The 14,133-nt window shown below is 38.4% G+C and overlaps 1 pseudogene; it reads right to left on the bottom strand.

Annotated features, from left to right (window-relative positions):
- Window positions 1-297: 297 nt before the first annotated feature.
- On the bottom strand, window positions 298-12,536 carry LOC128114196 (claudin-34-like; annotated as a pseudogene).
- Window positions 12,537-14,133: the final 1,597 nt, after the last annotated feature.

The following is a 14,133-nucleotide window of genomic DNA, read 5'->3' as shown; positions in this document are numbered from 1 at the left end:
GATACATAGAGCAATGTGAGAGATTATTGTACTTTGACTGACACTCATTTCAATAAGTACTAGATTTTTTGGTTATTTACTTTTGTTGACAATAAATAAAACTCAGATTAGATAAGACCAAATGGATTAGATTTTATTCATTGAAAGGTCATATAAAATAATGAAGTAATGAAACAAAAGGAAAATACAGAGAAGATAAGAGACCAATTTGGCCATTTTCTGTCACAGGCCACATTGAACATGGTTTCGAGTTCTTTAAAAATTTATGTTTATCTACATGAAGGATATTGCTATCACTCATGGTAACTTTAGATTTTGAATGATATGTTAAATAAAAATTGACTTTTAAATTTTATTATGTGCTGGTTTGCCTGTGGGAATATTTGAAGAAAGTAAAATTGTGCCACTTAATAAAAACAAAATTGCAGCTATAATTGCCAAGGCCACAGCACTTCCAATTTCCTGAGCATCTGGGTGGGAAGTCATATGGAAAGATGGTGGGAATGCTATTCCCTCCTTGAGTAGGATGGATACAAAATTGAGCAATATAGCAAGACAAATAAAGCTACTAGCAGTGACGTTCAGCATCTTCGAGAGACCAAATGGATTATGGATAGCATTTTTCTCTACTCTTCCGACACATACATTCCAAAGGGAAATAATGGTGGTAATTTTTCCTACTAGCCCAAGAAAGCTAGAAACCAATAGCAGTTGTTGGACCACTTGGATATCTAAAGGAATGAATGTGTCATGGTAGTGGTATTGGTGACATTTTCTGATGTTTCTGATTCTGTCATCATGGTTGAAAGCACAGACTCTCCACATGCCCACGAATGCTGTGGTAGGCTTAGAGGAAATAGGGTCTTGGAACTACCACACTCGCCACTCAGGTAGGCCTATAGAGATGCAGCAAATTATCCATGCCAGTGTGGTCAATGCAAAACCTCCCATTTCACAATTGCAACTTGTTTTATTATCATGATGGTGACAGCGAATAATCAGCAACTGAAAAGAAATACAAGACAAGATGAGGACAGTGTACGCATGGAAAAGATTTGTTTGAGAAAGCGGCCCTTGGGCCTGGAGATCTGCTACTGGGAAGGTGGTCTGAGAAAACAGAAAGGCCCCCTTTGGCAATATGTCTAGGCAGGCTGATAGTCCACTAATCCTTTAACATTTGTGCTTCTGACATTTGGTCTAGCCACAATGGCATTTGGTCACAATTATCTAGTCATCAAGATGGTCATCACAGCATATATCATTCTACAAATGGGAGATTGCTGGAAATTCAAGAGTTGAATAAAACAATTCATGCTATATCCACTCTTTGCAAACATATGGCAATATTAAAGATACAAGTGGCATTATAGAGACAATGTCAGATGTTTGGGGTTTACCAATTTCACTTAGTATAATTTTTTGAAATATGATATGCTCTGTATGAGCTTGTGGCAATCCTGCTACATTTCTATCCCAAGGACTAGTATTAGAGGCATGAGCCTTGACATCTGATCATTAACATGACATTTTTCAAGGGACACCAATGGTCAGCATGTGAGAAAGTTTGTCCTCTTTCATACTGGCTTGTTTCCCAGGGGAGTAAAGAATAGACTTTGCCTACTGATTTACTGGTCTTGGACATTTGAATTAACCTAAAGCTTTGCCTGTTAAGAATATCACCATATGAATGAGAATGCATTTATGAGACTTTGTGTCCATACTTCATGTTGTCATTTCTCTTGAGTAGATACTAAGGCATTCAACTTGTGGGAGACTGTGTCAGGTTCCTACAGTTTGCACTATGGAATTTATAGAACTGTTTCACACCAGTTGCATGAGTCTTTACATACCCAGTAGCAAATATGGAAATTTTCAGCTTCTTTTTAACTTCCTTCTCATTGGCTGAGTCCAATACACCAAAATATCAATGCTGAAAGATAATAAATGAATGGAAATGAATAAAGTTATAGAAAATTAACTTATTCTGGTATATGCAAAATAATATATATTATGCATTATCTTAATGCAACCTATTTCACTATAATAATTAAAATATGTCAAATCCTAAGAAAATTTGTGAACATGGGTAATGCTTACCCTTTGGAATTTGTAAAATACAAAGAAACTATAAGTACACTCATAGTTTTATGGTTTGCTTTGATTGTCTACTTGAAACAATATAAGAACGGTTAGAGAAGGGAGTCTCAATGAGGAATTATCTGGATTTGGTTGGCCTGTAGGCCTGCATGTGAAGAATTATCTTGATAATGCTAATTGAAGTAGGAAAAACTACTTAGTGTGGGTAGTACCATTCCCCAAGAAGGGGATTATGAGCTGTATGTGAATGTAGAACTGCATCTGAGTGCTAAAAGGAATGCATTAATTCATTGTTCCCTCTTCTGGACTGTGGATGTGATGTGCCTAGCTGCTTCAGGTTCTTGCCACCTTGACTTCTCCAAGTTGAAAGGTCTTGACCTGGAAATGTGAGCCAAATAATCCCCTTCTCCAGTAAGCTACTGTTTTTTACAGTATTTTCTTCCAGAAACAGAAATAAATTAAGACACATCACATAATTTGTATCTATTCATTCATGTTTGTATTTACTTCTATCTTAAAATATGTTGGGTAGATATAACATATGATAAATCTGACTCTGAGGAGTAAGGGTGAATTTAATCCACCTTTATTTGAAGCAAAAAATCTGTCACATTGTTTTCTTTCAATGCTGTCTTTTGTTTTGTATTTTTGTTTTTTACTACAATGTAAGCCAAATTTTTCTCTAACTTCATATGTAGCCCACCCACATTGGTTTCAGACATGAGGAAACAACTCTGTCAGACTCTCAGTGCTGAGGTTAAAATATGACCACTATACATAGCTTGTGATTGTTGTATTGTTTTGTTTTTATATTGATGGTGGTTGTTCCCCGCCCCCCCCCCGTGTGTGTGTGTGTGTGTGTGTGTGTGTGTGTGTGTGTGTGTGTGTGTGTGAGAGAGAGAGAGAGAGAGAGAGAGAGAGAGAGAGAGAGAGAGAGAGAGAGGGAGAGGGAGATCCAGGTAGAATTCACCTACTTTTGCTTGTTATTGAAATACAGTTCCACTGATCTACATTCCTTTATATCATCTTAAGTGTGTTTTTAGAGAATTTACTTTTAGGTAGTCACACATGTATGTCTCTCCTTATTCCCTGAAGAAGAAATTTTGAGGATGTATTTCAAGGTATGCCAAAGAGTACTCAGATCCCTGAAGTCCATCCACTGAATCAGTAGAATTCAAGCACTAGAAACAAAGATGTTAAAGCATCTTCACTTTCATTGATTAAGAAGCAGCATTTCAAGGAGACATGGATTTAGCTTTTAATTTTTTTTATTAATTCCATAGGTTGCACATGTTGCATGATTCTTAGGTTGTACTTACTAAAGATGGTCTCTTCATTAGTCAGTGCAGTATATAAACAGATATGTCATTAGTGAGCAAAAGACCAAGAAATGGAGCCACATGTGGATAGAAGTTCTTTAAGGACACATTTCCTAACTCAATAAAAAGGAGGACTCCAATTGTTAGAAATGGGGAGAGTCATGTCACCTGGTGCCTGAGACCTGGTCTGAAATGAAAGCCCAATAAGAACAGACTAGGTTAGATCCAGGTAAATGGTACATATAAGTTGAGGTGAATGAAGAGTGAAACAAGAGAAGTCAGCCAAATTAGTCCTTGCAAAACTAGAGTCTTTCTTAGTAATACTATGCACAGTGGTTGCCCTGGTCATGGTATCTCTTCATATCAATAGAATGATAACTAAGACAGAAGATGGAACTAGGAGTTGGGCATTGCTGTGACAGGCTTATCTATTTCATTTATTTGAATACAGAAGAATTTGAGTCTTTGCACTGTGGAGGGACCCCAAAACAAAAAATGGCAATAGATACAGGTGTCGCTGTCCTAGAAAAATCTGTTAACTAATGGTTCGTTTGTCCCAACACCCTTGAATACCTGGACAGGTAGGACTCATGATTGAGTCCTATCATTGGTACTTGTGAAGAGGGAAATGTGGAGGGGCCCCAAAACAGCTTGACCACACAGCTGCCATGATAGGCTTAAGGGCCCAGACACAGCTTCTGTGACAGGCTTACTGGCAGGCAACAGCTAGATCCAGGAAAAGCCATAAGCTGACACCACCCAGGGATCCTCTCAGTGATGTGGAAGTACCTAACACCCCAAACATCCTAACCATTAGATAAGGTGGCCAGATGTCCCTGAGTCTAGCAAACACCTATTTTTGTTTTACAAATACCCCTAGACAAATGTCAGCCAGTCAGGGTCCTGAACCCTGGAAATCCCTTCACCCCAACCTCTGCTATGATAAAAAAAAAAAACCCTACCCTGACTGGGCGCAGGGCTCTCTGCTCTCACTGCTGCATCAGATATGCAAAGAGACCAAGTTCAGAGCTTGAGAATAAAGGCTCTTTGCTTTTACATACAAGATTTGGTCTCCATGGTGGTCTTTTGGGGGTCTCCATGATCTGGGCATAACAGCACAAGAAAATTAGTTAAAAATTTTTCTTGGGTTTAATGGAAAATCCTGGCAGGAGCTTGAAAGATAGTAGATCTGAGAGCAATGCAGGCCCAGCACAAGAGGTTTCACAGGAGGAAGAATATTATCCCCTGCTCTAGAGACCATTTTTGTGATAGTTTGACAAAGGGTGTAGCTGCTTTTTGCCTTTGTCTTAAAAATATGCCTGGGATAAATGAAAGAATTTTAGATTAATGTTGTTAGCAGAGATTTTATGACAACCTAGTATTGACTGCCATATGTTTATTAATGATAATTCTTATGCACATCTCCAATGAAAGGGTGCAAACTGAACAAAGAGAAATGTATAATTTTAGGAGAAAGGAAGTACCAGGAAATGTAATGTTGGAGCCAAGTGTTGTGCCCGAGATTAAAAGTTTAAAGTAAGGCCTGCTGCTAAAAGGAGTGTTCCCTCAGGACAATACCCCACCCAACTAAACTTCCAACTTGTGAAAGGATTAAAGGAAAGCTTAAGCAGCAAAGAAAACCATCAACAACTGAAAGCTTATACAAATGCAAGCCATGGAGGGACTCAGGTTCCTGACCTAGCAAGCAGAAGAACTTGGCAACCTTGGCGACATGGCTCTGAATTTAGAGTCTAGAAGGGTATAGAAAAGGGATTATAGAAACTTTCTCCCTGGTTAAGGAAAGCTCCCGAGGCCAGGAGTTTGATAAGGTTGTCTCTGCATTGAGGCCTGGAGAGGTCATTGTGTGAAGTTGTGAAAGAGGCCTAGATTTTGTGGAAGATCCTGAAATAATGGAGATGCCAGAGTTATGGGATACCCACAAAGGAGACCTTCTAAGAGGATGTGAAACCAACTCAAGAGAGACAAATGTGTTGCAGTTGACAAAGATGAAAGCAGTTGGAGATCTAAAGAGTATTTTGGTGCCAGATATGGAGATACAGAATTGAAAGTTTTCCCTGTTGGGTTTCAATCTTCCTTTGGTCCAGTATTTGCTCAATATGCTCCCTTTCCTCCTTTTTAGAATGGTAATATATATTCTGTGCTAATGTATGTTTGAAGTATGTAATTTGTGTTTTGATTTTACAGGGGGTTATAATTAAGAAATTGCTTTATGTCTCAGAAAGTTTGGACTTTGGAATTTTAAACTGTCTTGGGAAGGAAAGACTATAGGTAATTTGAATTTGATTTAAATGTGTTTGGATTATTATATGGTTACAAGCCTATGTGGACAAGATAGTGAAATGTGGTAGTCCTAATAAGGATGTCACCTATAGGCTCATATATCCATATGATTACTCCCTAATTGGTGAACTATTTAAAAAGGATTAGCAGGATTAGGAGGCATGTCTTTGTCAGAAGAAGTTTGTCAGTGTGTGTGAGCTTTGGGGTTTAAAAGAGCCCACACCAGACTCTGTCAGCTCCAACTGGACCAAGAGGTGAGTTTTTATTCACATGGCTAATCATCCCAGCCTCTAGCCTTTAGATCCAGGGGCACAACCCACCACCACCCCCATACCCACACCCTTTGTAGCCCCAGTTGCAGGCCAGCAGGTAGGATTCCTGCAGGCAGGCCTGACAAACCACCATCACCCACTGGACCCTGTAACCTTGAAGCCCCACTCCACCCCCAAACCCACCTATCCTCCAAGACCACAGCTGCTCCCTGAGACAGACTCTGCCAGCTATGATTGGACCAAGAACTCCAGTTGGATGGAGAAATCTGATTGGACCATGAGTGCTGATCTAAGAGTAGCTCCCTGAGACACAGATACCATTTGTACTGATTGGAAGAAGAGATGGGTAGATGCCAGTGCAAGAATACATTCAACAACATAAAGAGCAGTATGGCATCACCAGAACCTAGTGGTTCTACATCAGCAAGACATGAACACCCCAGTGCAGAAGAAGCAGAAGAAAACAACCTTAAAAATGACTTTAAGAAGATAATAGAGGTCTTTAAAGAGGAAATGAAAAATTCCTTTAAAGAAATCAAGGAAAAGACAAACAAAAATTAGAAGAACTCAATAATTCCCTTAAAGAAATCCAAGAAAACCAAGGGAAAAAAAAACAGTCAAACAGGTGAAGGAAACAGTTCAAGACTTGAAAACTGAAATAGAAGCAATAAAGAAGATACAAACTGAGGGAATGGTGGAAATGGAAAATCTGACTAAACAAACAGGAACTACAGATGCAAGCATAACCAACAGAATACAAGAGATGGAAGAGAGAATCTCTGGCATTGAAGATACAATAGAAGAAATAGATTCATCAGTCAAAGAAACCATTAAAGCCAACAAAGTTATAACAAAAATGTCCAGGAAATCTGGGACACCATAAAAAGACCTAACCTAAGGATAATAGAGATAGAAGAAGGAGAAGAATACCAGATCAAAGTCACAGAGAATATATTTAACAAAATAATAGAAGAAAACTTTCCCAACCTAAAGAAGGAAATGCCTATGAAGATACAAGAAGCTTACAGAACACCAAATAGACTGGATCCAAAAAAAGTCCCCTCACCACATAATAATCAAATCACTAAACATACAGAATAAAGAAAAAATATTAAGAGCTGCAAAGGAAAAAGGCCAAGTAATATACAAAGGCAGACCCATCAGAATAACACCTGACTTTTCAATGGAGATTTTGAAAGCTAGAAGGTCCTGGACAGACATTATGCAGACACTAAGAGACCATGGATACCAGCCCAGAGTATTATACCCAGCAAAACTCCCAGTCGCCCTAAACAGAGTAAACAAAATATTCCATGATAAAGCCAGATTTAAACAATACCTATCCACAAATCCAGCCCTACAGAAAGCACTAGAAGGAAAAATCCAACCTAAGGAAGTTAGATGCACCCATGAGAACCCAGGCAATAGGTAATCCCATACCAATAAATCCCAAAGGAGGGAAACATACAACACTACCACCAAAAATAACAGGAAATCAACAGTCAGTAGTCATTAATATCCCTTAATATCAATGGACTCAATTCACCTATAAAAAGACACAGGCTAACAGAATTAATATGAAAACAGGATCCATCCTTCTGCTGTATACAAGAAACACACCTCAACATCAAATATAGACATTACTTCAGAGTAAAGGGTTGGAAAAAGATTTTTCAATCAAATAGACATAACAAGCAAGTGGGTACAGCTATCTTACTATCTACCAAAATATAACTTCAAACAAAATTAATCAAAAGAGATGGAGAAGGACATTTCATACTCATCAAAGGAAAAATGATGATGTCTCAATTCTGAACATCTATGCCTCAAATATAAGGACACCCACATATGTAAAAGAACATTACTAAAGTTTAAATAACACATCTAACCGCCCCCCCCCCCAAATAGTGGGAGTCTTCAAAATCCCACTTTTACCAATAGACATGTTGTCCAGACAGAAACTAAACACAGAAATAATGGAACTAACAGACAATATAACTCAAATGGACCTAACAGATATGTACAGAACATTTCACACAAACATAAAAGAATACATTTTCTTCTCAGCACCTCATGGAACCTTCTCCAAAATTGACCACACACTTGGTCATAAAACAACCCCAACAGATACAAGAGATTTGAAATAACTCCTTTTAACTTATCATACCACCATGGATTAACAACAAGAAAAACAGCAGAAAGCCTACAAACTCAAGGAAAGTGAATAAATCTCTACTGAATTAACCCTGTGTCAAGGAGGAAGTAAGAAAGAAATTAAAGACTTCCTAGAATTCACTGAATATGAATGTACAACATACCCAAACTTATGGAACACAGTGAAAGCAATGCTAAGAGGAAAGTTCATAGCACTAAATGCCTGCATAAAGAAATTAGAAAATTCTCTTACAAGTGACTTAACAGTACATCTGAAAGGTCTAGAACAAAAAGAAGAAGGAAAAAATCAAACTTGAGGTGAAAATCAATAAAATAGAAACAAAGAGGATAATACAAAGAATCAATAAAGCAGAGAGTTGGTTCTTTGAGAAAATCAACAAGATAGACAAAATTTTATCCAAACTAACAAAAAGGCAGAGAGAGAATATCCAAGTTAACAGAATTTGAAAAGAAGGGGGTTATAGGACAACAGACATTGAGGAAATTCAAAGAATCATTAGGTTATACTTTGAAAACCTGTACTCCATATAATTGGAAAATCTAAAAGAAATGAACAATTTTCTAAATAGATAACCACTCACCAAAGTTAAATCAATATCAGAAAAACAATTTAAGTAGACCTATAATTCTCCAAGGAAATAGAAGTAGTCATTAATAGTCTCCCAACCAAAAAAATCATAGGGCCAGATGATTTCAGCACAGAATTCTACCAGAATTTTAAAGAAGAGCTAATACCAACAATCCTCAAATTATTACACAAAATAGAAACAGAGGGAAGATTGCCAAATTTATTTTGAGGCCATAATCACCCTGGTACCCAAACCACACAAAGACACAACAAAAAAAAAGAGATCTACAGACCAATCTCCCTCATGAACATAGATGCAAAAATACTAAATAAAGTACTCTCAAACTGAATCCAAGAACACATCAAAAAGATCATCCACCACAATCAAGTGAGCTTTATCTCAGAGATGCAGGGATGGTTCAACATATAAAAATCTGTCAATGTAATCCACCATATTAAAAAACTGAGACAAAAAACACGTTATCATCTCATTAGATGCTGAAAAAGCATTTGGCAAAATCCAACACCCCTTAATAGTAAAAGTTATAGAGAGATCAGGGATACAAGGGACATACGTAAATATAATAAAAGCAACATTGTAGCAAGCCAATAGCCAACATCAAATTAAATCGAGAGAAACTCAAAGTGATTCCACTAAAATCAGAAACAAGACAAAGCTGTACACTCTCTCCACATCCATTCAATATAGAACTTGAACTAGCTAGAGCAATAAGACAACTAAAGGAGATCATGGGGACAGAAATTGGAAAGAAAGAAGTCAAAGTTCCATTATTTGAGGATGATATGATAGTATAATTAAATAACCCCCAAAATTCTACCAAGGAATTCTCACAGCTGATAAACACCTTCAGGGAAGTGGCTGGATACAAAATTAACTCATTAAAATCAGTAGCTATCCTATATATGAATGATAAAGAGACTAAGAAAGAAATCAGTGAAAAAAACACTCCTCAAAATAGCTACAAATAATATAAAAATATCTTAGTATAACAAAACATGCAAGTTAAAGACCTATATGACAAGAACTTAAAATCTTTGAAGAAAGAATTTGGAGAAGACATCAGAAGATGGAAAGATTCCCCATGCTTATGGATCAGTAGCATTAACATAATAAAAATGGCCATCTTACCAAAAGCAATCTACAGATTCAACCCAATTCCCATTATAATCCCAACACAATTCTTTACAGACTTTGAAATAACAACTTCATATGAAAACACAAAAAACCCAGGATAGTTAAAACAACCCTGTACAATAAAAGAATTTCTGGAGATATAACCATCCCAGATTTCAAGCTATACTATAGAGCTATAGTAATAAAAACTGCATGGTATTGACATAAAAACAGACAGGTGGATCAATGGAATCGAATCAAAGACCCAGACAAAAATTCACACATCTATGGACACCAGACGTAAATCCACATACCTACGTACACCTGATTTTAGACAAAGAAGCCAAAATTATGTAATGGGAAAAATGCATCTTCAACAAATGGTGCTGGAATAACAGGATGTCAAAGTGTAGAAGAATGCAAATAGATCCATGTCTATCACCCTGCACAAAACTCAAGTCCAAGTGGATCAAAGACGTTAACATAAAACCAGATATACTGAACCTGATAGAAGAGAAATTTAGAAATAGCCTTGAATGCATTGGCACAGGAGACAACTTTCTGAACAGAACACCATCAGCACAGATGCTAAGATCAACAATTAATAAATGGGACCTTCTGAAACTGAAAAGCTTCTGTAAGGCAAAAGATACTCCTAATAAGACAAAATGGCAACCTATCGAATGGGAAAAGATCTTCACTATCTTCACATCTGACAAAGGGCTGATCTCCAAAATATATAAAGAACTCAAGAAACTAGACTTCAAAAGCCCAAATAATCCAATTTAAAAATAGAGAACAGGTCTAAACAAAGAATTATCAACACAAGAATCTCAAATGGCACTGAAATACTTAAAGAAATGTTCAGAATCCTTAGCCATCAGGGAAATACAAATCAAAGCAACTCTGAGATTCTACCTTACACCTGATAGAATGGCTAAGATCAGAAACACAAGTGACATCTATCTCATGCTGGATAGGATTTGGAGCAAAGGGAACACTCCTCCATTGCTGGTTGGAACGTAAATTTGTACAACCACTTTAGAAATCAGTATGATAGTTTCTCAGAAAAATGGGAATCAATCTACCTCAAGACCCAGCTATACCACTATTCAGCATATACCCAAAGGATGCTCAATCATACCACAAGGACACTTGCTCAACTATGTTCATAGCAGCTTTATTCTTGATAGCCAGAACCTGGAAACAGCCTAGATGCCCCTCAACCAAAGAATGGATAAAAAAAGGTGGTACATTTATACAATGGAATATTACTCAGCTATCTAAAACAATGACATCATAAAATTTGAAGGCAAATGGATGAAAATAGAAAAAAATCATCCTGAGTGAGATAACACAGACTCAGAAAGACAAACATGATACGTACTCACTCATAAGTGGATATTAGCTGTGAAGTAAAAGATAACCATACTGTAATCCACAGACCCAGAGAGGCTAAGTAACAAGGATGGCCCAAGGGGGATACTCACATCTCCTTGGGTGGTGAAATTGAAGAGATTTTGTGGCTGGATTGGGGCAAGTAGGGATGGGAACATGAGTGATCAAGTCTGGGTGGAGTAGGGGGAAAGTACTCAAACAGCCACCTGGAAAATGTGGGCATTTGTGGGTCAAGTAGAAACCAGATGTAAAGGAAACTCCCAGGAATCCACAAGGATGACCCCAGCTAAGACTCCTAGCAACAGTGGATTTGTAGCCTGAACTGGTCATCTCTTGTGACCAGGCAAAACTTCCAGTGGAAGGATTTGGACAACAACCCAGCCACATAACCTCTAACCTACAGTCTGTCCTGCCTATCAGATGTGCTGGGGTAAGGGTGGCACAGAGATTGTTGGAATGGGCCAACCAATGACTGGTCCAGCCTGAGACTCATGCCATGAGGGTGAGCTCACCCCCCTGATATTGCCTGGAGTGCCAGGACCTAGAGGCTGCATGGCCTGGAGACCTAGAATAGAACCAAACATGACTGGAGGGAAAAATGTCAATGTAATGATACCTAACAATATTCTACTATACTGATAGATTGGTGCCTAGCACAATTGTCATCAGAGAGGCTCTGTCCAGCAACTCATGGAAACAGATGCAGAGACCCACAGTCTAACATTAGACCAAATTCAGGAAATCCTGCTGAAGGGAGGGAGGAAGGATTATAGTAGTCAGAGGGGTCAAGGACATCTCTAGAAAACCCACAAAATCAACTAACCTGGGCTCATAGGGTCTCACAGAGACTGAATGGACAACCAGGTAGCCTGCATGGGACTGACCTAGGCCCTCTGCATATATGTTACAGTTGTGTAACTTGGTCCTCTTTTGGGACTCCTAACAATGGAAGCAGGAGCTGTCTTTGACTCTTTTACTGGCCTTTGGGGCCTTACTCCTCATACTGGGTCATCTTGCCCAGCCTTAATACAAGGGGAGGTGCTTAGTCTTATTGCAACTTGATATGCTATGCTTTGTCTATATCCATGGGAGGCCTGCCATTCTCTGAACAGAAAAGAAGAAAGGAGTGGATGTAGGGGGAAGCAGAGGGGAGGTAGGGAGGAGAGACTTGGAGGAGAAGAAGAAGGAGAAACTACAGTGGAGATGTAAAATGGCTGTGTGGCAATAACAGTACTTACATGGGGCAATATGGCACAGTCAATAGCAACCATGCGCATAATTTTTGAAAGAACTAATGGATTGTAGGTGACTTTCTTTAGTATGCCCTTTTATGTGTTCTTAAATGGTAAAATGCTTGAGACTTCCCAAGCAGCCCAAGAATGTTGGCAGACAGCACTAGGACAAAGGAACAAAGGCATCATAGTAGGTACACCAGTGACACACTGTCACTGGAGTTGTTGCCATGGTGGTAAATGCAGACTTTCCACATTCACAAAAAGATTGTCCTAAGATAGGAAAACATGGGATCATCCAAGAACTGTAGTTATTACTGTAGGATGCTCATGGAGATGTGCAAAGCATTCATGCTACTGAGAACTAAGTGAAGTCTGTGATATGGTGACTGACAATTGTGTTGAGGAAGAGCATGGTATCAGAAAACACTGGGAAAATAGTAGAGGATTGGATCAGGATGGATTCTCTGGGCTCATGACAGTATCCCCTAAAGAAGTAGTGTAGTGGGTAGCCATTCCAGCTTTGGTCTGGAAGTTCCAACCCCCATTGAGGCTTCAGTAACTATCACGCCTACAAGGCGGGGCCAAGGGAGGGCCCTGAAGACCTGAGATCGGAATGCACCACACTCTTTTCCAGCGGCTAGGGGCCCGGACGCTAGAGGTAGACTGAGGAGAGTTCTCCAGAGAACACCGCAGGACTGCGCTGCGCCTTTCCTAGAACCCTCAACCTACCTATCCCTTCATTTGTAAGTTACGCCATTAAATAAATCTCCCTTTTAACTACATGGAGTGGCCTTAATAATTTCTCCAATAAAGTAGTTCAAGAAGTATGGGTTATGCTTGAGAAGGTTGGACTTTGTTCCAGTGATCTTGTGCTGGGAGTGTGGTCTGAGTAAATTATGAGGGCCCTGAGGCAACATTTAGTAACAGCCTGATGATTTGCACACCCTACTACTGCTTTCACTTCTATTGTTCTAGACACACAATCAGTATGGACATAATATTTAACCACAAAAATGGTTGTCAATGTACCATTTCTTATTATGGGGAAATATCTACAATTTATTGAATATAAACAGAATAGAACAAATATCTTATATAATGTAATTGTGGATGTGAACTAAATTGCTAGGCAACAGCTTTAATAGGGATGAAGAATTTGAATTTCTTCATTTAATTTAATAGTGTTGTAACTTATCCCATACAAAAGAAGAACATAAAATACAAGAATAGATCTAAAGAAACTATCATGGACCAAGCACTCATACTGCTGCCACCCTTAAAAATATACATCAGGAGCTGAAGGGGTGGCTTGGCATTTAAGAGAGATACAGTTATTTTAAAGAATCTGAGTTCAGTTCCTAAGACCCACATTAGGTAGTTCACAACTGCCTGAAACTGAAGTTCCATGGAACTCTGGCCTCCATGGGTATCTGCACACATACATGCATATGCATATGAACAACCACACACAGGCACAGACTTAGGTATATAATTGAAAATAGTAATATATCCTAAAACATATACTATACTTTATCATTTTATTTCTTTGACTTTTAGTTGATTCAATTGAGTATTACCAAATATATTAACATAATTTTGAATGTTTTTGCAAAATTTGAACAGTACAGTAGGC

This window comes from Peromyscus californicus, unplaced genomic scaffold (assembly GCF_007827085.1).
Source record: "Peromyscus californicus insignis strain IS unplaced genomic scaffold, ASM782708v3 Scaffold_10__1_contigs__length_136768540, whole genome shotgun sequence".
In the NCBI taxonomy this organism is placed as follows: domain Eukaryota; kingdom Metazoa; phylum Chordata; class Mammalia; order Rodentia; family Cricetidae; genus Peromyscus; species Peromyscus californicus.
This window is presented reverse-complemented; position numbering and strand designations above follow the sequence as displayed.